Source organism: Eretmochelys imbricata, chromosome 1 (genome assembly GCF_965152235.1).
Source record: "Eretmochelys imbricata isolate rEreImb1 chromosome 1, rEreImb1.hap1, whole genome shotgun sequence".
Lineage (NCBI taxonomy): Eukaryota > Metazoa > Chordata > Testudines > Cheloniidae > Eretmochelys > Eretmochelys imbricata.
The window spans coordinates 50785318-50811223 of record NC_135572.1 but is presented as its reverse complement, the minus strand read 5'-3'; the positions used below and the strand labels follow the sequence as shown (position 1 = coordinate 50811223).

At 45.6% G+C, this 25906-nt stretch overlaps 1 protein-coding gene across 1 annotated transcript in view; it reads left to right on the top strand.

Annotated features, from left to right (window-relative positions):
• The first annotated feature begins 545 nt into the window (after positions 1-545).
• The window catches only part of STARD13 (StAR related lipid transfer domain containing 13), a 500497-nt gene continuing 475136 nt past the window's right edge, over positions 546-25906 (top strand). Inside the window, exon 1 of the mRNA XM_077810186.1 lies at positions 546-610. The gene's annotated coding sequence lies outside the window, so the exon portion shown is untranslated. The remainder of the gene's footprint in view (positions 611-25906) is intronic.

The following is a 25906-nucleotide window of genomic DNA, read 5'->3' as shown; positions in this document are numbered from 1 at the left end:
TGAAAAGGAAGATACAGTGCAGCAGAAAGAGGGTGAAAAAGATAAATCTTTAAAGATTTCATTAAAAATGTATGAAAAAGGACAGAAATGAAGCAAAGCCCCAGGAGCCATGGTGTGGCTTTACAAAAACTTACTTTATTAAAAGTAATTATAGTGGTTTAGTTTATGAAAAGAAGCACTATTTTGCTTCCACTTTTAAAGGCGGCATAACCCTTCAGCTTTCCCCTGTAGGTCTGTCTTGACATGAGTAATGAAACATGGGGGAGGCCTTATTTTTGTCACCCTCTGCTGTTGTATGGCTAGGATGATGAGCCGGGCGCTATGGTTGCATGGGGCACCCACAGTGAAGTGCTTTGTGACACTAACACCAAGGTTAATTTGGCACCTCAGTCACAAAGAGCATATGCTGATTGTGACAGGCTCTCAGGGAGGCAGCTTCCCACATGTGCTGCCCTGATCTTCCCATTGGTGTGTTCAGCAAGAAGGGGCTGGCCCGTTGCAAGTCATCTTGTGTGCCTCTGACAGATTATATTTTTAAGCAAGAAAACAAAACCAGGATGTCTTATGGGCTGCTTTATCTTTAAGGACAGCTTGGAGCTGCAACTGCAAGGTAAGAAGTCTCATGCCTGAACTTTAAAACTGGGAGTGTAATTAGCATGTCAGCCTTTAAACACTTTAATGTGCAACTTTACATGACATGTATATGATAAACTGTCTGTATAATAACATTTCCCTGACAAACTATTGTGAATCTTCAGCTGATAACAGTTCTTGCTTTGAAAAACTCCACAAAAGGTTAGCTGTGTTTGTTGTGATAATAAATGTGTAGTAGGAAGAGGAGGTTTCTTTCAGTGAATGTAACCAGTCTAGATTGAAATGACTTCGATTATCTATGCCATTTGAAAATGGTTTTATGTGCAGGGCCAGTCCTGCTGAGGGGGGAATCCCATGGGAGTTGTCAGCAAATGTCAGACTGGTTTGTGTGTGTCTTTGTCATGAGCGGTCATTTGGTGCTTGCTTGTGTGTGAAGAGGGATTAGTTTAAATCCTGCTGTCACAATTGTGTGGCACTGCATTCATTTAGATGAAAAATCTGTTCGTATCAGGTGTTGGCAAGCTGGCCAATTAATAATGATTGTGGCAAATTAGCTTGAGAGATTATAGCTCATTATGATGCAGATTTACAGAAGTCTTTTTATGACAAAATGATACAGAATGTTTACTAATGTGTGAGAGAATTATCCATGGCAGTTAAAAACAAATTACTGCCCCCTTCCCCCCAAAAAAATCCCTTTCTATTTATTTTTTAAATAAATAGGAATTGTTAAATGTTTTTCCTCAGTAGTTCTTAAGGATCCAGTTCTGCAGGACTGGGCAAAAATTCTGAGTCCAAACTTGAGGAGTGTCAGTTTCCTACTTAGAGAATAACTGAAACTGGGGGCAATTTGGTCCTAAAATGTTACTTTATACTTTCTCCTATGTAGTTAAAGCTAATGTGTTGGAGCTTTTTTTGATTTACTAAGTCCTTGATAAAAGCTGAAAGTTATACTATTAAACAAGGTTGTTTTCAATCTTTCCTCAAATAAGTTGCTTTTCCAGCTTCACCCTTCTCTTCTGCCCCTTAACATGTGCATTACACCATCTTTGACTAATCTTTGACTTTGGTCCAAAGTGTTTCCTTCCCATTTATTCGCCACCTTCTGCTGACCACTACAGGATGAACATTTAAACTTTGGCCAAAAGGGAAAAAAAGTAGTAGTTTTCCATTAATCTGAAGTTGGTATTTATGTGAAGACATTCCAGCAGGAGGTGCTGAAGAACAATAAAAACAACACATATTTTCCAACCAGACAAATGCCCCAGTGCTGTGTGCTGCTGTTCTGACATCAAGAGGCACTTTTAATTGGAAGAAGATTCTTATTCTAAAATCCACAAACACTAACATCTACTTAAGGGTAAATATTTAGAATTGTTTTAACCCTGTGTATCACACAAACCACACTACATTTTAATAATGTTAAAATCAAATGTCTTTTCAGCCATTTTCTTTCCCTTTTTTCCACTAGTAAATTAATGTAAACAGCTGTATAAATAATAGAATATATGTTGATATGCGTTGTTATATAACTTTTAAATGTTAATTAAAAAAGTCTCCAAATTGAAGGGCTTCTATAATCCTTATGTTACAGAGTGTTTCTTCTTTATATGAGTGCTCACTTGGGTTCTTTTATTCAATGAATTTGATAGCGTTTTCACTGTCGGCTATTGCTATATACATACAGTGAACCAGATTCTTGGTTACACAAGTGTAAATAAACAAGAACTCCACTGAAGTCAGTGAAATTACTCTGGATTTGTTTCAGTTTAACTAGGATCAGAATCTGGTCTAATATTTCCAGCTGGTATGTGTGCCAAACTAGGGTATTTTGACAAAATAAACAAAGCAGTACTGCAATTATAAACATTACAAATAGAAGGGCTGCCAGTTAACTACAGGGTTGGCAGTTGTTTTTCTAGTTAGAGTTTCTTCCAAAAGAAAAGATTAAATTGAACAGCATAGTTAAAATTCTGCACAAGATTGTGTTCTCTCAGTTCTTTTCCTGGGAATTTCATTTATTGTTAACAGCACTCTGCAAAATCATATTTAATTCTGGTTTTACACCATGTCCGTCACCATTGTATGTGTACCTCACAAGTTATAAAATGTGCACATGCTTATATTTCTTTCTCTCTTCCAGTTTGCAGGGACTGACTTTGGGAGGGTTTTTTTCTCTTTATTTTGTTGTTGTTATTATTGTAAGAAAGTTAGAGAGTGAATTCTGGGTTTTTCTCTGTAAGTGCTGAGGTTCATGATTTCCTAGTTCCTTCTGGAAACAATTTCCAGATTGATGAGCCAATCACAAGGAAAGCTCTGTTACCTGCCCACAGAAGTCTCATTCTTGAAGGTGATAATTGCGTTTTTTCAGTGGCCATCCACTCTGCAAGATAATCATGTGAGATATTTGTGCTAGAAAACCCTAACATGATTATTTTGCAGCATGGATGGGATGTCCTAACTGTGACTTTGACTTCTCAGCTTTCTGTGCAGTATGATATCCCAAAGTGCATTGCTCCACAAATTTCAGGGATGGTTTGTGTGCATATCTGGGCATGCAATCCATCCTGTAGGGATATGCTGACTATGTTTCAGGTGTGGAAGGGAAGTTTATTTTTCTATTGCTGGTCATAGAAATCACCCCTGCATCCATTTTCAACTGAAAAGATTAATTCAAACAAAAATCTTAAGTATCTTTGGGGGTCTTGGACCCTAAACCAAAGACAGCTCAGGTGGGCACTATTCTTCTCCCAATTCAGCTTCACCATTTCATGCAGTCCGGGGACCAGAAATGGAAACGTAGATGCTGTATCACATAAAGGGGAATATTAGCAAGGGAATGAAGAAACCCAACTTGGAACCACCCCATTTCCTGAAGCCTCATAACTCATCGACACTGCAACCTGCCTATACATAATGACACTGCTTCAGACAGACTCTCAGGAAAGGTTTCAGAGTAACAGCCGTGTTAGTCTGTATTCGCAAAAAGAAAAGGAGTACTTGTGGCACCTTAGAGACTAACGAATTTATTTGAGCATGAGCTTTCGTGAGCTACAGCTCACTTCATCAGATGCATACCGTGGAAACTGCAGCAGACTCTATATATACACAGAGAATATGAAACAATACCTCCTCCCACCCCACTGTCCTGCTGGTAATAGCTTATCTAAAAGCCATTTCCAGCACAAATCCAGGTTTTCTCACCCTCCACCCCCCCACACAAATTCACTCTCCTGCTGGTGATAGCCCATCCAAAGTGACAACTCTTTACACAATGTGCATGATAATGAAGTTAGGCCATTTCCTGCACAAATCCAGGTTCTCTCACTCCCTCACCCCCCTCCAAAAACCCACCCCCATACACACACAAACTCACTCTCCTGCTGGTAATAGCTCATCCAAACTGGCCACTCTCCAAGTTTAAATCCAAGTTAAACCAGAACATCGGGGGGGGGGGGGGGGTAGGAAAAAACAAGAGGAAATAGGCTACCTTGCATAATGACTTAGCCACTCCCAGTCTCTATTTAAGCCTAAATTAATAGTATCCAATTTGCAAATGAATTCCAATTCAGCAGTTTCTCGCTGGAGTCTGGATTTGAAGTTTTTTTGTTTTAAGATAGCGACCTTCATGTCTGTGATTGCGTGACCAGAGAGATTGAAGTGTTCTCCGACTGGTTTATGAATGTTATAATTCTTGACATCTGATTTGTGTCCATTTATTCTTTTACGTAGAGACTGTCCAGTTTGACCAATGTACATGGCAGAGGGGCATTGCTGGCACATGATGGCATAAATCACATTGGTGGATGTGCAGGTGAACGAGCCTCTGATAGTGTGGCTGATGTTATTAGGCCCTGTGATGGTGTCCCCTGAATAGATATGTGGGCACAATTGGCAACGGGCTTTGTTGCAAGGATAAGTTCCTGGGTTAGTGGTTCTGTTGTGTGGTATGTGGTTGTTGGTGAGTATTTGCTTCAGGTTGCGGGGCTGTCTGTAGGCAAGGACTGGCCTGTCTCCCAAGATTTGTGAGAGTGTTGGGTCATCCTTTAGGATAGGTTGTAGATCCTTAATAATGCGTTGGAGGGGTTTTAGTTGGGGGCTGAAGGTGACGGCTAGTGGCGTTCTGTTATTTTCTTTGTTAGGCCTGTCCTGTAGTAGGTAACTTCTGGGAACCCTTCTGGCTCTATCAATCTGTTTCTTTACTTCCGCAGGTGGGTATTGTAGTTGTAAGAAAGCTTGACAGAGATCTTGTAGGTGTTTGTCTCTGTCTGAGGGGTTGGAGCAAATGCGGTTGTATCGCAGAGCTTGGCTGTAGACGATGGATCGTGTGGTGTGGTCAGGGTGAAAGCTGGAGGCATGCAGGTAGGAATAGCGGTCAGTAGGTTTCCGGTATAGGGTGGTGTTTATGTGACCATTGTTTATTAGCACTGTAGTGTCCAGGAAGTGGATCTCTTGTGTGGACTGGACCAGGCTGAGGTTGGTGGTGGGATGGAAATTGTTGAAATCATGGTGGAATTCCTCAAGGGCTTCTTTTCCATGGGTCCAGATGATGAAGATGTCATCAATATAGCGCAAGTAGAGTAGGGGCTTTAGGGGACGAGAGCTGAGGAAGCGTTGTTCTAAATCAGCCATAAAAATGTTGGCATACTGTGGGGCCATGCGGGTACCCATAGCAGTGCCGCTGATCTGAAGGTATACATTGTCCCCAAATGTGAAATAGTTATGGGTAAGGACAAAGTCACAAAGTTCAGCCACCAGGTTAGCCGTGACATTATCGGGGATAGTGTTCCTGACGGCTTGTAGTCCATCTTTGTGTGGAATGTTGGTGTAGAGGGCTTCTACATCCATAGTGGCCAGGATGGTGTTATCAGGAAGATCACCGATGGATTGAAGTTTCCTCAGGAAGTCAGTGGTGTCTCGAAGGTAGCTGGGAGTGCTGGTAGCGTAGGGCCTGAGGAGGGAGTCTACATAGCCAGACAATCCTGCTGTCAGGGTGCCAATGCCTGAGATGATGGGGCGCCCAGGAGTTCCAGGTTTATGGATCTTGGGTAGTAGATAGAATATCCCAGGTCGGGGTTCCAGGGGTGTGTCTGTGCGGATTTGATCTTGTGCTTTTTCAGGAAGTTTCTTGAGCAAATGCTGTAGTTGCTTTTGGTAACTCTCAGTGGGATCATAGGGTAATGGCTTGTAGAAACTCGTGTTGGAGAGCTGCCGAGCAGCCTCTTGTTCATATTCCGACCTATTCATGATGACAACAGCACCTCCTTTGTCAGCCTTTTTGATTATGATGTCAGAGTTGTTTCTGAGGCTGTGGATGGCATTGCGTTCCGCATGGCTGAGGTTATGGGGCAAGTGATGCTGCTTTTCCACAATTTCAGCCCGTGCACGTCGGCGGAAGCACTCTATGTAGAAGTCCAGTCTGCTGTTTCGACCTTCAAGAGGAGTCCACCTAGAATCCTTCATTTGCTCAAGAAACTTCCTGAAAAAGCACAAGATCAAATCCGCACAGACACACCCCTGGAACCCCGACCTGGGATATTCTATCTACTACCCAAGATCCATAAACCTGGAACTCCTGGGCGCCCCATCATCTCAGGCATTGGCACCCTGACAGCAGGATTGTCTGGCTATGTAGACTCCCTCCTCAGGCCCTACGCTACCAGCACTCCCAGCTACCTTCGAGACACCACTGACTTCCTGAGGAAACTTCAATCCATCGGTGATCTTCCTGATAACACCATCCTGGCCACTATGGATGTAGAAGCCCTCTACACCAACATTCCACACAAAGATGGACTACAAGCCGTCAGGAACACTATCCCCGATAATGTCACGGCTAACCTGGTGGCTGAACTTTGTGACTTTGTCCTTACCCATAACTATTTCACATTTGGGGACAATGTATACCTTCAGATCAGCGGCACTGCTATGGGTACCCGCATGGCCCCACAGTATGCCAACATTTTTATGGCTGATTTAGAACAACGCTTCCTCAGCTCTCGTCCCCTAAAGCCCCTACTCTACTTGCGCTATATTGATGACATCTTCATCATCTGGACCCATGGAAAAGAAGCCCTTGAGGAATTCCACCATGATTTCAACAATTTCCATCCCACCACCAACCTCAGCCTGGTCCAGTCCACACAAGAGATCCACTTCCTGGACACTACAGTGCTAATAAACAATGGTCACATAAACACCACCCTATACCGGAAACCTACTGACCACTATTCCTACCTGCATGCCTCCAGCTTTCACCCTGACCACACCACACGATCCATCGTCTACAGCCAAGCTCTGCGATACAACCGCATTTGCTCCAACCCCTCAGACAGAGACAAACACCTACAAGATCTCTGTCAAGCTTTCTTACAACTACAATACCCACCTGCGGAAGTAAAGAAACAGATTGATAGAGCCAGAAGAGTTCCCAGAAGTTACCTACTACAGGACAGGCCTAACAAAGAAAATAACAGAACGCCACTAGCCGTCACCTTCAGCCCCCAACTAAAACCCCTCCAACGCATTATTAAGGATCTACAACCTATCCTAAAGGATGACCCAACACTCTCACAAATCTTGGGAGACAGGCCAGTCCTTGCCTACAGACAGCCCCGCAACCTGAAGCAAATACTCACCAACAACCACATACCACACAACAGAACCACTAACCCAGGAACTTATCCTTGCAACAAAGCCCGTTGCCAATTGTGCCCACATATCTATTCAGGGGACACCATCACAGGGCCTAATAACATCAGCCACACTATCAGAGGCTCGTTCACCTGCACATCCACCAATGTGATTTATGCCATCATGTGCCAGCAATGCCCCTCTGCCATGTACATTGGTCAAACTGGACAGTCTCTACGTAAAAGAATAAATGGACACAAATCAGATGTCAAGAATTATAACATTCATAAACCAGTCGGAGAACACTTCAATCTCTCTGGTCACGCAATCACAGACATGAAGGTCGCTATCTTAAAACAAAAAAACTTCAAATCCAGACTCCAGCGAGAAACTGCTGAATTGGAATTCATTTGCAAATTGGATACTATTAATTTAGGCTTAAATAGAGACTGGGAGTGGCTAAGTCATTATGCAAGGTAGCCTATTTCCTCTTGTTTTTTCCTACCCCCCCCCCCCCCGATGTTCTGGTTTAACTTGGATTTAAACTTGGAGAGTGGCCAGTTTGGATGAGCTATTACCAGCAGGAGAGTGAGTTTGTGTGTGTATGGGGGTGGGTTTTTGGAGGGGGGTGAGGGAGTGAGAGAACCTGGATTTGTGCAGGAAATGGCCTAACTTCATTATCATGCACATTGTGTAAAGAGTTGTCACTTTGGATGGGCTATCACCAGCAGGAGAGTGAATTTGTGTGGGGGGGTGGAGGGTGAGAAAACCTGGATTTGTGCTGGAAATGGCTTTTAGATAAGCTATTACCAGCAGGACAGTGGGGTGGGAGGAGGTATTGTTTCATATTCTCTGTGTATATATAGAGTCTGCTGCAGTTTCCACGGTATGCATCTGATGAAGTGAGCTGTAGCTCACGAAAGCTCATGCTCAAATAAATTCGTTAGTCTCTAAGGTGCCACAAGTACTCCTTTTCTTTTTACTCTCAGGAAAGTAACTCTGCCAGGGAGTCTCCACCTGAGAAGCGAATGGCTAAAATGCAACAATCCATATAGGATGGATTAACATACATCAACAGGCACATATACATTCCACAGGGGTGCACTCGTTTAAAAGTATTACATTTAAGCTACGATGCCCTGGATTGGCCTGGAGACTTCCAGAATCAGCATCGTTCTCCCGGTGACTGTTGAAAGCAATCCAGGAGATTTTAAGAAAATGACATTACGTCATGTTGGGGGGAAAAAATCTCCTGGAATATCTTCAGTCAGAGGTGGCAACCCTTGCCACTTTGCCTAGAGTCTCTAGGGTTATTATGGTTCTCTCAGGCTTTACATGGGGGGCATGGCCTCGGGAGGAAGGGGAGGGGCGGGTGGGCCATGGCAAAAAGTGGATGCGCCAGGCCCATCCACTTTCAAAAAGTGGGAGGGCCATGGCCCCCTGGCCTAAGTCTACCCAGGGCCGGTGCAAACACTAGGCGAACTAGGCGGTTGCATAAGGCGCCAAGTGGTTGGAGGCGGCCAAAAGCGCGCTCTGGGGAGACGGTGGAGCGGAAGTGAGCTGGGGCAGGGGGTGTGGGGAGGGCCGCCTGTAGCAAGTAACTGGGGGGGGGGGTGGCGGCGCATAGAAGAACTGCTCCCCACCCCAGCTCACCTCTGCTCCGCCTCCTCCCCTGAGCATACCGCCCCACTCTGCTTCTCTCCCTCCCAGGCTTGCGTGCCAAACAGCTGTTTGGCATGCAAGCCTGAGAGGCGGGAGAAGCAGCGGCGTGCTCAGGGAGGAGGCGGAGCAGAGGTGAGCTGGGGCGGGGAGTTGCCACACAGCTCCCCGGGCCGAGGGAGGGGGTGGTGGGGAGCTGCCGCACGGCTCCCCGGGCCGAGGGGAGGGAGGGAGGGCGCGGTGTGGAGCTGCCAGGGGGGGGCGCCTCAGGGCAGAGAGGGGGGCGGGCACAAGGTGGAAGTTTCGCTTAGGGCGCAAAACATCCTTGCACCGGCCCTGGGCCTACGCTATTCCAGCATCAATGCCACAGACTCCCCAAACCCGGGAGCCATCAACTGGGTCTAGTAAATTCACCGTCTCCAAGATGAACTCCGGAGGTACCTGGAGGAGGCTAAAGAAGCTTACAAATGGTTTGCAGAATGATGATGCCAAGAGCGTCCAGTATTTGCTGGGGGCTAGAAGGTCTGGCTCACTGCAAAACAGCTTAGGAAAAATCAGCCTTCCCAGAAGTTAAACCACCAGTTCGTTGGTCCCTTCCAAATATGCAAACTGGTCAATCCAGTTGTGTTTACGTTGCAACTTCCCCAGTCCCTCCACATACATCCAGTATTCCATGTGTCACTCCTCAAGCCCAATATAGAGAGTCCCTTGCCAGATGGGTCTCAACCCCTCTGCAAATTGGGATTCAGGGACACAAAATATATAGTGCATGAGATCCTTGACTCCTGTTTGTGGCAAGGTTGCCTCCAATACCTCACACTGGGAAGGTAAATGGGAACAATCCGGGGAGCCTGCAACCCATATTCACCCCCCTGAGCTAGTGAAAAAGTTTCACCAGCATCATCCTAACTAACTAGTCCCAGTGGCAGCTCAGAAGGGGGAGTGGTGTAAGGATCAGAGGAAGCAGGTCTAGAACCCGGGGCTGTGAGTACCCTGAATCTCTGACATGCCCTTGTCACCACTAAGGCAGATAGGTAAGTGCCATCTCAACAATCCTGGAAGGTCATGACCTACAGGCAGTCCTATCAAAGTACCCAAGGTCTGCAGCCACCTGATTGGCTTGCTCCTGCTGCATAAGCCAGGAAATGAGCTGGGTTGGCTGTCTGAGAAATTGAGCAGACTTACTATTGCAATCTGCATTTAGCCCTGTTCCTGCCTCACCTCTGCCCTTGCTCCTAGCTCCCACCTTGCTGCCCCTCTGGTTCCTGCCTTTATGCCTTGCTCCTGACCATCAGCTACCATTCCTGGCTCTAACCCTCCAGCTCAGACCTCTGACTTCCACTTGGCTTGACCCTTGGTTCTGGCATTTGGTATTTGACCACAGCTCTGATCCTCACCTTCCGTTTCCAGTTCTGATGCTGGATGTACCCCAGGCTCTGCTGTTTGTTAGCTGACTCTGGTTCGGACCTGGATGCCTGCTCTGCCCACTAGGCCATACCGCCTATGTTCCAGTTCCTAACACTCTCATTGTGTCAATGTACTGGGGAGTTATGTGCCTGTTGGAGATGGTGAGAAGTAGGGTTGCCAACTGGCTGTTCTTTGTAGTGCCTCAGCAGTGGCTGGTGAATATGTGCCAGAAGCCTTTTCTTTTTCTCCATTAGTTAAGCACAAGTGAGCTCCCTGCTCTGGAGAGAGATATGGAAGCCCAGTAAGTGGTATCCTCCCCACTTCCACTTTCACAGAGGTCTTCTTGAGTTCAGGATGGTCAGTGAGGCTGCTGGCAGCCTTACTTGGAGAATTGCATGTGCATTGCATCCACTACCCCCAGACACCCAGCATCCCTCAGACACCCAGCACCCATCAGCTCTCCTCATGTATTGATCACCCACAGCCCTTTACAGAGTTCTTGGCACCACCCATAACCTTGAGTCCTACTCAGAGCCTCTTGCACACACCCCAGCCACACTTAACTAATAATTAGCTATAGTCTGCACCAGGATCCATTTTGTTGGGAGCAGGCAGAGAAGAGGTGGGCAGTGGCTGGTTTTCTGCATCTCCAAGGTGGCAACCAAAATGAAGAGTTGGTCTTCAGCATGGTCATGATGATGAGAAGATACCAGTGCACTTTGCAAGTATTTACTAGTTCTTTCATTTAGAGGGTGTGTGAGTGGGGTTTACGGAAAAGCCTGGCAGAACCAGTATTAACACAGGAGGATACTCCTGTGTGAAAGCATCCCTGTCCACATTGTTAATTTAATAGCAGAACCAGTTGCTGGGGAAAGTAGAAATCTGTTGATATTCCTGCCCTGCCCCCTCTCCAGCCAGGTCTGCTGCTATCCGTGCATCTGCAGTGTTATGTTAAGACCAAATTTTCCATCATTCCAACAAACAGACGTTTCTAGAGTCCACTATTGCCCTTTGTTACCAACCAGCAGTTTGGACAGAAGCATTGTGCCATGCCCTGGACTACCACAAACCACTGACTCCTATTTCTAAAATAATGTTCAGGTATCACTGGTTTCAAAACACCAAAAACAGAACAAAAGTGAATCAATATATTGAGACATGATAGGGTGTGCACCCCACACAAGGCACATCAGGTTAAATTAGGTTAATTAGCCTGTTAGACTGCACCTGAGGGTGAGCGAGGGGGTTGAAAAACTGATTGATAATGGAACCCAGCTGAGAGGGCACAGGTGAGGCTGGTATAAAGCCTGGAAATTAGCAGTAGAAAGACACTCTATGTGAGAAGGAAGGTGTATTTGGGGGCCTATGGAGTTAAGTAGTGTGCAGTTATTCCCCAGGAGGAGGGAGTTTAAGCTGGTAAACTGAGATGGGGGGGGGAGGGAGCCAGAAGCTGTAGGAAGGAGTCTAGGGAAATAGCAACAGAGTCTGGGAGAAAACAGATCACAGTTATTAGACATAGGGTCTCTGGACTGGAATTTGGAATACAGGGTGGGTCCAGGTTCTCCTGCCAGCCACTGGAGAAGTGGCACAGTCTGGGCAGTGAATGGGAAGACTGCCTGAGACAGTTTGTATGGAGAGACTTTGATACCCCAGCATGGGAGGATGATAGAAACTTGGCTGGAGGGCAAAGTCATGAAGAGAGGAACTCTGAGGTGCAGAGAGAGAGAGAGAGAGAGAATGTGGTAGGGTGTGTGACCAAGCAGTAGAATAGGGTATTGGACCTGGAAAGAGCTAATCCTCAGGGTGGCCAGAAGGAGGTGCTCTTGCAGTGAGCAGACCTGTGATATGAGACAATTGGACTGCTGGTATTGGGATGTTGTCATTATAGCCAGTTAGTGCTATTCAAAGCCCTAGTCTCGGATAGGCCCAGTGATTCACCAACAGCTGAGGTAAGTTTTCATGTGCGTCTCTTGCCAGTAACAGCAGATCACTTGAAAATCATCTGAATCAGGTTAAATGATAGTGTTACAGTCCCACCTATCCCAATGTAATTAACATTTCAGGCCAATTTTTTTATCTATTATCTTGGTGTAAGTCTTAGTCAAAAGATTGCAAGAATGTGTAATGTTTTGGTGGTGGTCAACTTTTTCATCTACCTGTCTGTAGACTAACTCCTGGATACTTAGATGTATGTGAGGCATGCAGCTAACTGGGTAGGCCTTCTGCTCACCCTGCTGACTTGCCTGCCACACAAAGCATGCATGTCACAAATGCCCCCTAATTACAAAATAACCACAGAGATAATTGAAGTGAGTGCCTACGTGTGTGTGTGTCATTATGCTGGTATCTGGATTCTGTTACAGGAGTGAACTAATAGTTTTCAGGTGTTACCTTGAAATAAACTATTAGAATAGGGTTTTCAACATAATCTGAAACACAAATATGTCTGTCATAAGTGGTGTCCTGAAATAATAGCAACAGGAGTCTCATTTCACGGATTGCAACAAATATGTTGTTTTTAAAAGCATATGGCTTGACTTGCTGAGACAGCACAGTCTGTGAGCAGAAAAAACAAGGGTGAGGGGGATGTCCCAGGCACTAACTTAGTGGTTGGTGTCGGTGAAGTGTAAGAATCACAAGATGCACGTACAGAGCCCTCCTTGCAGACAGATGCAAGGAGGAGAGGTGTGCTGCTTTCTGAAGCTGTTGGCAAACTGTGCAAGGGCAGGAGAGAACTCACAAGAAGTTCTTGTGAACTATTTGCAGGAGGTAGTGGATGACAACAACAAGATGCTCAACTGTTGAAGATCGAGGGAGGCTTGGGAATTTAGGAGAGAAGCAAAAGATCAGCACAGAGGGGAGGAACAGAGCCATAACAAGGCATTTTAGCACCCAGAGCAAGTGAGCACATTTGTGTCCACAAAGATGCAATGCCTCTGCACAGCTGGGCACTCCCTGGGCAGGGCGGGCTGCACAGCTCCGAGCTCCGTCCCTGGCACACTCTTACCTCTCCCTCAAAGGAGCCCGGCACTGGCTGGTGATGCCCCCTGGAGCCAGCCCTTGCTCATGGAGCCTGGCTGCCAGCAGCAGAGCCAGGAGTACCAGGGTAGTGGTGAGCAAGCACCTCAGGAAGCATCTTATGGCATCTGGGCTCCAGGGGCAGGGGCCAGGGACAGGGGCATTGCCAGCTAGTGCCGGGCTTCAGAGGAGAGGCAGGAGCACATCAGGGCACAGCTCAGAGCTGTGCCACATGGCCTCCCTGCAGAGCAGAGGTAGCCTGGCTCCGGGAGCAGGGCAGGGAGGGTTGCCGGGCAGCCAGCCAGCACCCCGACTCCCACAGCATGGAGAGCCAGGGACCCCAAGAGGGGCGGGCAGCTTCCAATCCACTGGCTCCTGGAAGGAAGTGACTTTTCTTCTTGGAGAGGTGTGCCTGTGGGTGCTCCACTCCAGATGTGGGTGCATCCCTGCACCTTTGCTCGGAGATTTTTACAGCAGTACTCATATCGGTTGTGCATGCACAAAGCCTGGCCCACCCCGCTCTGAGTGTACCTTAATAGTACGTGTGCACAACCGGTCTCCTCAGTTCCTTCTCTTCCGTCCCTATCCTGAGACAGGGCTCAGCAGACTTGTTAGAGACTCTCTCTCCCTTTGTTCATATACCTTCCCTGTTAGTTAGTTACCAGTAGTACTTAGATACCACTTTCCTGTCTTTTTCTCTCTAAAACTAAAATTAAAAAAAAATTTTTCTTTGTTCCTGTCAGCCTCAGCCGCTTCCGACATGCCTGGCTTTAAGCGCCGCTCTAACTGCAATGATGCCATCCCTCTTTCAGATGGCAATTTAAAACGTTTGGGGGAGTCCCACATCTGCCAAAAATGTACCCACTGCAGTAAGCTTAAATCCAGGGCACTTAAGGACAGGGAGCTGAGATTAAAACTCCTCCTTCAGAAATCTTTAGGGTCAGCTTCAAACCCATGTGCCGACTCTGCTATATGCTGCAATCCCACCCTCCACCGCTGCCTCAAAGAAAGACAAAAAAACTTTAAAAAGCGGCACCCGCTCTCACCCACAAAGAGTTCTTCACAGGGCAAGACTTCTCCGGGCAGGTCTACCACCTCCCTCCCGGCGCTTCCCCGTCTGAGCACTTTTGACTTGCCTGGCGCCGGAGGAGCCCAGCACAACCCGCTTGCAGCTGCGGTGGTAGCACAAAGCTCCGGTGCCGAGGCTTCAGGCTTCCAGTTGCCTGCCTCTCTCATGGCACTGTTCGGCACTGCTTCCATCGCGGTGCCGACCCATGTCAACATGCCTGACATCCCTCGCACCCCGCAAGCTATTCTTGCTGTCCCAGCACAGTCACCTGCTGAGCTGGCCAGCAGTGAAACAATGCTCAGGACACCGGTGCAGCAGATTCCTCTCGCACAGCCCTCACCTCACAGAGGGGCTCCAGCACTGCAGTTTACAGTCAAGGGACTTGCTGGTGTCACCGATCCTACAGTCACTCCTACTGAATGCCTACTTCTCTCCAACTGCTCAGTCAGGGTCTGGACAGCCTTCCTCCAGTGATGAGGAAGTTGGACTGCAGGGAGAGTTTTCACCATATCAAATCTCCCATCCTCAGACCCCAATCAATAAAGATCACAGAAAAATTACTTTGTCCTATTCTCAGGAGCCTGCCCCATGGTGTGTAAACCCCTGGATGGCATGACCCAGGTCCTTTCCACCACAGTGGCAATATTGGGCTCCATGGGCATCTTATCCTCAAGACCATGCTTGCTATGCCACCACAGCCAGGCATGACACCTGCCTGCCACCACATCAGTGGAAGATTCATCAGCTGATAAGGGACCAGGCAGCATTGTCACAACTGCAGGATCAGTCACCACCTGCCTCCAACCCAGTAGACCCAGTTATGTCTGATGAAGCCCTACTTCCTCCTCCCCCATCATCTTTGGACGACTTCTCAAAATTTCAAGACCTTTTCAAAAGAGTTGCTAGTGAGTTAAGAATTAACTTGGAGGAGGTTCCTGAACAGCAGCATGAGTTAATGGACATCCTGCAGCCCTCCTCTTCTTCTAGGATTGCATTACCGATCAACACAGCCCTTTTGGAACCTGCTAATACCATCTGGCAGACTCCCCCTGGAAGCCTACCTACCTGTAAGAAAGTGGACTACAAGTACTTCGTCCCTTCCAAGGGCTCTGAATTCCTTTTCATCCAGCGCCAAACTCACTGGTAGTAGACGTAGTGAACCAAAAGACCAAACTCCAGTTTCCCCGCTCCACCCCATCCAACAAGGACAGTAAGCGATTAGATCTGCTCTGACGTAAAGTATACGCATCTTCTACATTACAATTTTGCATTGCTAATTGTACTGCCGTTCTGGCAAAATATGACCACAAAAATTAAAACAAATTCATGGACTTTATTGATGACATTCCAGAAGAAAAGAAACAACATTTATGGCTGTAGTTTCCAAGGGACAAATCATCTCACGTACCGCTCTTCAAGCGGCCCTCGATGCAGCCAATACAGCAGCAAGATCCATTGCTACAGCAGTTGTCATGCAGAGGTTCACAGCTCTCCTCCTCTTCCTTTCCTTGAGAGTTCCAGAGTACCATTGAAGATCTTCCCTTCGACAGTGACAAACTCCTTGCCTCCACGACGAACTACGTACTTCACTCAATGAAGGACGCAAGTGCAACTCTTCGGTTCCTAGGAATTCAAACCCTTATGACCAGAAGGCGACAATATAGATCTCAACCTTACCAGCGTCCACGCAACCCTGCACACACCCAGCAACTCCACAGGTCACATGAGCAACAACAGCAATGGCAGAGACCCAGATATCAGCATCACCATCCCAATTCCTCGGCAGCATCTCAATCCCCTCCGACTAATAAGCAGATCTGAAGCCTTGGTCGAGGGTATGGAAAACAACGTTCCCACTTCAGCTCTTACACGCCAAGTCCCTAATTTTGGACACTGCCTACGACCATTCTCCCATCAATTGCAGAACATTACCACTGACAAGTGGGTTATAGAGGTCGTCACAATTGGCTATTCCATCCCTTTCCTATCCCTACCTCCTACCCACCGAACCGCCCGTTCCTCTTCAGGGACCCCTCTCACGAGCAACTGCTCCTCCAAGAAGTACAACACCTCCTTCAATTGGGAGCAGTGGAACTCGTGCCTGAACAACACAGAGGGAAAGGGTTTTACTCCCATTATTTCTTAACAGAAAAGAAAACCAGGGGATAGTGACCGATCCTCGACCTCAAGTGGCTCAACAAATTTATCAAAAAGCAAAAGTTCAAAATACTTACCTTCACCACCATAATCCCAGCGCTGGAGCAGGGTGATTGGTTTTCAGCCCTCGACCTACAGGACACCTATTTTCATGTGACTGTACATTGGCCCACAGACGTTTCCTTTGTTTTACCCTTGGCTCGACACATTTTCAATACAGGGTGCTACCCTTTGGCCTATACACCACATCCCAAGGTTTTTTCCAAGCTCCTAGCCATAGTCACTGCCTACCTCAGGAGACAAGGGGTCATATTTCCTTACCTCGATGATTGTCTCCTCAAAGCCACAATGCTCAACAAAGCGCTTCGATTCACCCAGCTCACCGTCACTTGCTTCCTATCCTTCGGCCTACAAATAAACAAAACCAAATCCACATTCTCTCCTACCCAGCACCTGGAGTTCATAGGAGCACACCTTGATTCCCAGATGGGATTAGCATCTCTCCTGCTGGACTGCTTCAACAACAAAACTACTGGCCACGAAACTTCGCAACAGTCCTCAGGTCACTGCTCGAGACTGTCTACAACTATTAGGTCACATGGCCTTGTGCACTTTTGTGGTAAAAAATGCACTACTATACACAAGGTGCTTCCAAGCTTGGTTGGCCATGGTTTACAGACCAAATGTACACACTTTCTGAACAAGCTTCTATCCATACTTTTTCAGAGTCAAAGACTCTCTCCTGTGGTGGACAGTTCCCTCCAACCTCTACTCTGGAGTCTCCTTTCTCCAGGATGCTCCATCCCTCATAATGACTACCGATGCATCCCTCACAGGGTGGCGTGCATACATGTCCCACCACACAGTCCAGGGGCTATGGTCTTCAACTGAAACCTCCCTACACATAAACGTCCTGGAACTTGGAGCCATACACAACACCTGCTGTCACTTCCTCCCATTGATCTGGAACTAACATGTATGGATAATGATAGATAACGTCGCCTGCATGTTCTACAGGCAGGGAGGAGCTCGCTCTCACTCGCTTTGCACAGAAGCTATGAAGCTCTGGAATTGGTGCCTTGTGAACAACATCTGGATATTAGCCACTTATCTTCATGGAGCTATGAATACCACAGTGGATGAATTGAGCAGACACTTTCCCTGGGATCACGAATGGGAGATACACGACACAGTCATCCGCAACATATTCAGCATTTGGGGCTACCCAACCATAGACCTTTTCACAACTGTAAAAAACACAAAATGTCCCAAATTTTGCTCCAGAGCGGGACTGGGCAACCATTCCCTGGGAAATGTGTTCATGGTCTCATGGGACCAGGACTTACTATATGTATTTTCCCCAATACCAGTTCTCCACAGAGTCCTGACAAAGATATGAACAGATCGTGCCACAGTAATTCTGATTACTCCGTCATGACCCAGACAACCGTTGTTTCATTCCTCACCAGAATGTTAATTCACCCACCAATTTTGTTGCCCCTCAACCGAACCTCCTATCGCAGCAACATGGCTGATTTCTTCATCCCAACCTGTCCATGCTTCACCTCAAAGCTTGGTTCCTACATGATTCTCCCAAAACGAACTAGCATGCTCTGAGTAGGTTCAAAGAGTGCTCCTACATAGCAGAACACAATCTACTTGAATCATTTATCTCCGAAAGTGGAAGCGATTCACACAATGGTGCTCAACTAAACAACATCCTCCTACTTCTGCACCTCTTCCACTCATACTTGACTACCTATTAGATCTTAAGCGATCAGGCCTTTCTTTCAGTTCCATCAAAGTCCACTTCACTGCTATTACAACTTTTCATGACAAGATCAATGATACCTCTGTTTTGCTCATCCAACCACCAAGCGTTTTCTCAAAGGGCTCCAATCCCTATACCCGGACATTAAACCTCCTACCCCTCCGTGGGACCTTCACTTAAGCATGATAATATTAACTCAACAACCATTCGAGCCCCTAGCCACTTGCTTCCTCTTACACCTCTATGAAAACAGCATTCTTCATAGCAATCACGTCTGCCAAAGGGGCAGGCGAAATAGCAGCTCTCATGGCAGACCCCCCACCCCCTTATACACTATTTTTCAAGGACAAGGTTACCCTCCGACAACACCCAAAGTTTCTTCCAAAGGTGCATTTGTCATTCCACATCAATGAGCCAATACACCTACCAACCTTCTTTCCTAAACCATATGCAAACTCTTTTGAATCCACAGTGCGTATGTTAGATGTACGCAGGGCTTTGTCCTTCTATTTGGATAGAACCAAGCCCTTTCGGAACTCTTCTAGACTCTTTGTCTCCATTGCGGAGCACTCCAAAGGGTCACCTATTTCTATCCAGAGACTTTCAAACTGGATTTCTGAGTGTATCCAACTGTGCTACCAGATAAAGAAAGCTACATCTCCTGCTGGAGTCAGAACTCACTCCACTAGATCTGTGGCTACCTCCATGGCTTTTCTACACAAAGTTCCTCTGGCTGACATCTGTAAAGCGGCCACTTGATCTTCTGAAAACACACTTGTTAAGCATTATGCCCTTACTCAAGGCACTCTCTCTGATACACAATTAGGCAGAGCTGTATCATCTACTGCATTCTTACCAAATCCGAAGTCCCTAATCCTTGAGAGACACTGCTTTTAAGTCACCTGGAGTGGAGCACCCACAGGGACATCTCCTGAAGAAGAGGAGGCTACTCACCCTGTGCATGATATCACTTAAGTATGATAATACTAACTCAACAACCATTCAACCCCTAACCACTTGCTCCCTCTTACACCTCTATGAAAACAGCATTCTTAGTGGCAATCACCTCTGCCAGAGGGGCAGTAAATGATGTTCTTCGAGATGAGTGTCCCTGTGGGTGCTCCACTACCCACCCTCCTCCCCTCTACTTTGGAGTTGGGGTAGCCTCCGTTGTAGAGAAGGAACTGAGGAGACCGGTTGTGCACGTGTACTATGAAGGTATACCCAGAGCTGGGTGGTAGGCTCTGCACATACACGACCGGTACAAGTACTGCTGTAAAAATCTCGAGTGAAGGCGCAGGGACCAACACCTGGAGTGGAGCACCCACAGGGACACTCATCTCGAAGAATGTCAGTTACTGCACAGGGTGAGTAACCTCCTCTTTTCAAACTGTGGGTTGTCCCTACCCCCACAACTTGAAAACCTCTGTGCGAAATGGAAATCAGGGGGTGGAATGGACCACATGTGCCGTGCCCCCTCACACACCACATTTTTCTGCCCTGCAGCTTTGCACCCTGGGTAGCTGCCATGCTTGTCCTGGCATGGTTACGGCCCTGGGGAGGAGAGAGAAACAGAAAAGGGGAAAGAAAGATATAGAAGCAGAGTGGCCCTGGAAAAAGAACCCAGTCCCACGTGTTTGCTACCAAACTGGAGACTTCAGACAACCCTCTCAATCACTGCCATAGTGAGGCACTCAGTTCCTCTTTCCCTACCAACACTACAGCAGAGTACTCCAAAACAATACTGTCTAATGCTTTGCCTACGTGTCAAACTTGTCCTCCCAAGCACCAGTCTACAATAGTGCTACAGAGGAGCACAGTGATGGTACACACACTTGCACACCTGTGATAGATGACATCTCTAATTAGTGAGCTCTGATTTTGCTAATGGACTTACCTGATTGTGAGTTGGTCTTTTGGGCGTGTTCTTGTGATTGGTTGTTAACCTTTAATATTTTTTTAAAGACTTTTTGCTCCATCTTTATCAGTAGCTATTGCGCAGCCTTAAGTTCTGTAACTGCATATAGGTTGTCATGGGATGATGAGGCAAAGTCCAGATGGTTTTATTTCCAGTTATAGGACAGATTTACTTTAATTGATCAAAGGGAATCTAGAAAGCCCTTCACACATAGTTTTAGCTCAGATCACTACAGACAATTTGAATTCAAATAGAAATGTATGAATTTATTGAACATAAATAAAAATAGTCCTCTGCACCCTGCCCCCATCTTTTGGTCACTGTTAACAAAATAATGGCATCCCTTACACAGGCTGGCTTGCTTACAACCAGCAACTACTGCATTTCCACCCCCTAGCGAAAGAGTTTCAGGCATGAACTGATCGAATAACTGTTGCTGCACCATGCCAGGATATGCTGTAGCAATTTCCATCCTGTTGGCAGAGGTTGTGGAGCACACAGCATTGACTGATGGGATTTTTATTGAGGTTATTCTCACTTCAGTTAACCACCTCCCTTCTAGTGTCACAGCAAACTCCTCTCCTTCCTCCTCCCCCTTCAATGTGCAAATGCACACATACTTGTCTAGAAAAAGCTTTTGCTGTCTGTACAATATAACATAACACTTACACAGAGGCACTTTAGTATCTTTAGAGTCATACAAACGTTAGCCTGTTAATGTAGCGATATATTGTATTTCCAAGACTTTAATTGCTTAGGATTTAAAATGAATGGTCTCTTAGATATTGGATGTTATATTTTAAATGAGGAGAAAAGCACTGTTGTAGTGGTTAATACACAAGACTTGTCAGAAGATCTGGGTTCTCTTCCTATCTTTCCTACAGCTTTCTTGTGTGGGCCAATGAGTAAATTTGGTGCCTCAGTATCCCTATCTCTAATACAGGAAACACATCTGTCTCACAGGGGTGTTGTGGGTATTAATTCATTCATGTTTCTAAAGAGCTTTGAGCCTTTCAGGTAAGGTACTATAAGCGTGTGTATGTGAGAACTGTTTCAAAAATGTTGAGTGGTCTCACAATGGGGAACAGGAGAGAATTCCCCTTGAGTTTGACAACCAGTCTGAAAACTTTTAAAATTCCGGAATTTTAAAATGTAAGACACACTTTTGCAAAGATCTTCATAATTCTTCCCCGAACATTTCAGTGATCAAAATGTTTTTAGAAATCTGAAGTTTCTGTGTATCAAACAGAACATGCACAAAGGAGATTGAAAAAAGCATCGAGGGACAAGTTTTACCCAGATACAGTCCTGCTTATCTTTTATTTTTAGTTTTAGTTAAAGGCCCAGATCCTGGAGACAATTTTGAGACATTATTTTTAAAAGAAAGATTCTAGTCTTTATGGTTGTGGAGAAAAGGTTGAAAATTACTTAAATGCACCCTAAAATCTCAGATAACAGAAGGAAAATATAAACACCACCAAAGGTGGGCCTGTAAAAATATATAATTGAGGTAGCCTCTTCTATCCTTAAGCACTGTACATAGGCCACCACTGAAAGGCAACTATTTCTGCAGCGAAACATAGCAATTCTGCACAGTGATTTTTTTTTATTTAATTTTATTAGAAGTTACTTAAGGTAGCCCTCTACAGTTTCAACGGAATAATGTCATGAGTAGTGTTAGTTTGGACAGAAGTTAAGCATGTCATGTTTTACAAAGTCCCTTTGAATCTTTAGTGTCCACATGTGATCAGGACCCTAGTATTTTACTCTAAAAAACAGCATCACTGTCAAATGAACACCATATTGGGCTGTTCTTGTTTTATCTATATTGTGGTAACAGCTAGAGGTCTCGACCAGCAAAGGCCCCTGTTGTCTTAATTACTGTACAACCATATAGTAAATGAGGAGACCCTGCCCTAAAGAACTTAATCTCAAAGACCAAACATAACAGGTGGATGAAACAAACCTGCTGGCACTGGGGGGGTGGGGAAGAGAGGCTGGGATAACAGGACATTTTAGCATAGACTGTCTATGAATTGTTCACATGAATAATCTTGCCCACGTGATCAGGTTCTAACTGATTGTTATATTTGGGTTCAAGAAGAAATTTTTCCTGGTGAGGATGGCAGAGATCTTGAGGTTTTTTGCCTTTCTCCACAGCATGGAGAGCTTGCACATTTAAACTAATGTAAATGGTGGAATCGCTAACCTGAAGCCTATAAATGATTTGAGGACTTCAGTAACTCAGCCAGAGGTTATGGGTCTATTACAGGAGTTGGTGGGTGAGGTTCAGTGGCCTGCTATGTGCAGGAGGTCAGACTAGATGATCATGATGGTCCCTTAGGACTTTAAATCTGAGTTTAAATACACCTTGGTTTAGTGTTAGTTCCAAGGGAAGCATGCCTCTTACAGAATCACCCATACAATTTCCTGCAGCACCTGTTTACTGGAAGTTTCCCATCAATATCCTGTCTTTGTCCCAGTAGTAAGTCCTGCTGAGGTATGTCACGGTGTGAGACTCACCCCTGCGGCACCTCCTGCTGGTCTCTCAGAGAATTAGCTCTTCCAGTTTCTGGAGCATCCTCTGCAGGCAGGGTGTCCCACTGGCCCCCATGTCCCTCCCAGACCCCGATACCCCTTTTACCCAGGGTGCTGCCCCCTGGCAGTACCCCACAGTCTCTGGTCTCCCCTCCCCAGGGTACCCCCACCCACTATCCCCACCTCAGTCTTTGGCTACTGCCAGTCACCACTGAGCCCACACACACTGGGGCGGACTGCAGCGTATAAGCCACTCATCACAGGCAAGGGGAGTTTAGACCTGCTGCATCTGCCTACCTGTGGGCTACCCTGTTGCAACCCCAGTACCCTGGCTTAGGCCATCTGCTAGGCCTGGGGCTTTTCCAGTCTGGAGCCTCCCAGATCCTCTAGCCTTTCCCAGCCCTGCTCCACTCTAGGTACCTTCTCAAGCTCCCCAGCAGCCAGGCCTATCTTCCTCCACAGCTAAAAGAGACTCTGTGCTTTTGGCCCATTGTCCTCTTATAAGGGCCACCTGGGCCCTCATTAAGCCAGCTGCAGCCTGATTGGGGCATGGCCCCCAGCTGAGGCTTTTCTTTCCTTGCCACAGCCCTCTCCCCAGACTGTTTTAAGGCAGGAGTGGGTGACCACCCCGCTATAAGGTCATAGCACAAACTGGTAGGTTATGCAGTGGTGTATGTAGTTCAAGAAGAGTTTATACTCTGCGGTTAGGTACACTTGTTTCTATTCTCAAATTGTCTTCCACTAGCTTTTTGAAAAAAATCCTAAACTAACTCATGCTCATGAGAAGCATCCTCTTTGGGAGGTGAGATGCTGTTATGCCTTACAAATGTAAATTAACTAATCTTCCAGGAGTAATTGATAGAAAAGTAATTTCCATTATCATGACAAACAGTTTTTCAGCACATGAGTAATGACTTCAATTTAAAAAACACTATAAATTGTGTATTAGGGAGCTCCAGATCTGACTGTTATTCACTGTGAAATATAAATGACACTTTTCTGCATCTAGGTGATTATAAATAACACTGCAGCTAGAACAACATTCTTTTTCTTCACCAGTTTGTTGTAATTGACAACAGGAACAAAAGATCTAGGGTTGTTTATTTTTTAATAAGCTAACATGGTGCTGCTTAGTGCACTAAATAAAGGTCAAAATGTTCTTAGTAGTCTCAAACTTTATTAGAGATCGGCATGAACCAAACCTACCACCTCAAAAGTGATGGTGGGTCAAAATCCCAGAATCCATATTTCACAAGTTGAACCTATTTCTGTAATAGGCCAATGGGATCAAAATCCTGATCTGGATCCAACTTTTTTGCTCAGGCCCATCTCTGAACCTAACAGCATTTATTCTCTTTAGGGAATGAGGGGGAGGGGAAATAGGTTAGTTATTCTGAATACGTATTCTGGTGGCATCCATTACGTATGCATGCCCACATACAAAAACAGTCTTTGCGCTGAAGAGCTCAGTCCTCAGAAACCAACCACTATGCCATAGGTAGGACAGAGGAATGCAATCAAAAGGCACGCATTTATATACATTCATTAAAAAATATCCCTGATTCCTCCAAAGTTGAATAATGGCTAGATTGACTTCTTGTTATGGTAGAAGTGGGCGCTGTGAATAAGGAGAGGAGGGGATGAAGGTGCTTGTGGGAGAAGCAAACAAACTGAGAGGTTGGCATCAGGAAATGCAGAGGAGATGTGGGTACCATAAAAAAAAGTTGTTTGGGCAGTTTGTTAACTCAATTGAGCGAATGTGGTACTTCAAATTGTAAAGAGAATTCTAAATAGAGACTAACCAGCGTCAGTGCAAATATGAGCTTTGCTATGTGTGCTTTCTGGTAATGAGACACTTTCCTAGCTTAAACATTTTCACTGCAGTCCGTGAACTAGGGGATATCATAATGTAAGTGGGATATAAAGGAGAACTGTGTTTTCCTAATGATCCTCATGGGGAGGGGGAAAAGGTCATGGATCTAAAAGATCAGCAACAAAATGACTGACTGAATTAGCAACAGAGTAGAAAGCTGTGTATTGTGCATGCTGTGTTGCTTTATAAGATCCCTGCTTTTGTCCCTAATTTTGATCATTTGCATTACTTTAGACCACTGATACTCAGACCTCAGTGGTTCAGGAGCCAAATTAGCAATCAACATTACCCAAAAGAGCCACAGTAGTGTGAATTCATTGTTTTATTTAGTTGAATATTATTCTCACAGCAAAATGACTGACCAAGTATTATTTTATCAACTGCAGTTGGTTATAACATAGTAAAAGCATCCTGATTCATTTAAAATTAAAGAAATGTTTTAATATCAGGTGCTGCAAAGATCCACGGGAGACCCATTAAAGAGCCACTTGTGGCTCGTGAGCCTCAGTCTGAGTATCACTGCTTAGACCTATTTCTAGTGCACTGCAACTTTAGATAGAGCTATATGAATACTTTCAGATAAGGTGATTTGTAGCAGTGTCCATGAACTAGAACAAGTAGCAGAAACATCCTGATGCCATATATCCTCAGACACCCAGAAAGCAACATATGGTGATTAGGAATTTCATGGAAGAAATAGTCTCAGATGACCATTGGAGAGACTTTAACTTGAACAAAAGGGATATTTAGTCCAATACAAAGTTAATGGGACCTTAAGGTCAAGACTTAAAGCCACAAAAATCAGGCAAATTTGGAAATCTCTTTTGAAAGTAGCCAACATATTTTCTGTGGCTGAGACCAAGCATGTCAAATTTGAGCTCAGAAAAAGTATTTCGGGTCAAGTTAAAGTCTTTGTGGTAGGAGTTTATAATCAGGGCTGCCTTAGTCATTTCTTTTCAATCATTGCTGTTATACTTTTTATCCACCCACCCGCCATCCTTACAAAGAGCTCAGACTTTATTAGCTGTTTAATCATTTGAAATCCCCTATTACCAAATGCATTATGAAACCCATGTGTGTCAGAGCATTCAGGTGTTGTTTTGTGTATTTAATAACCTGTCATATTTTAGTCCCTGTAGAAATTACTAGTCAATTGTTTTTCCTCTTCTTAATTAATGTGGCCAAACTAAACATTTCTTTGAAATTAACATCACTGATTCTTTGTCTACACCTGAGATCTAGTGTACAGTCCAGAGACAAAGCAGTTGT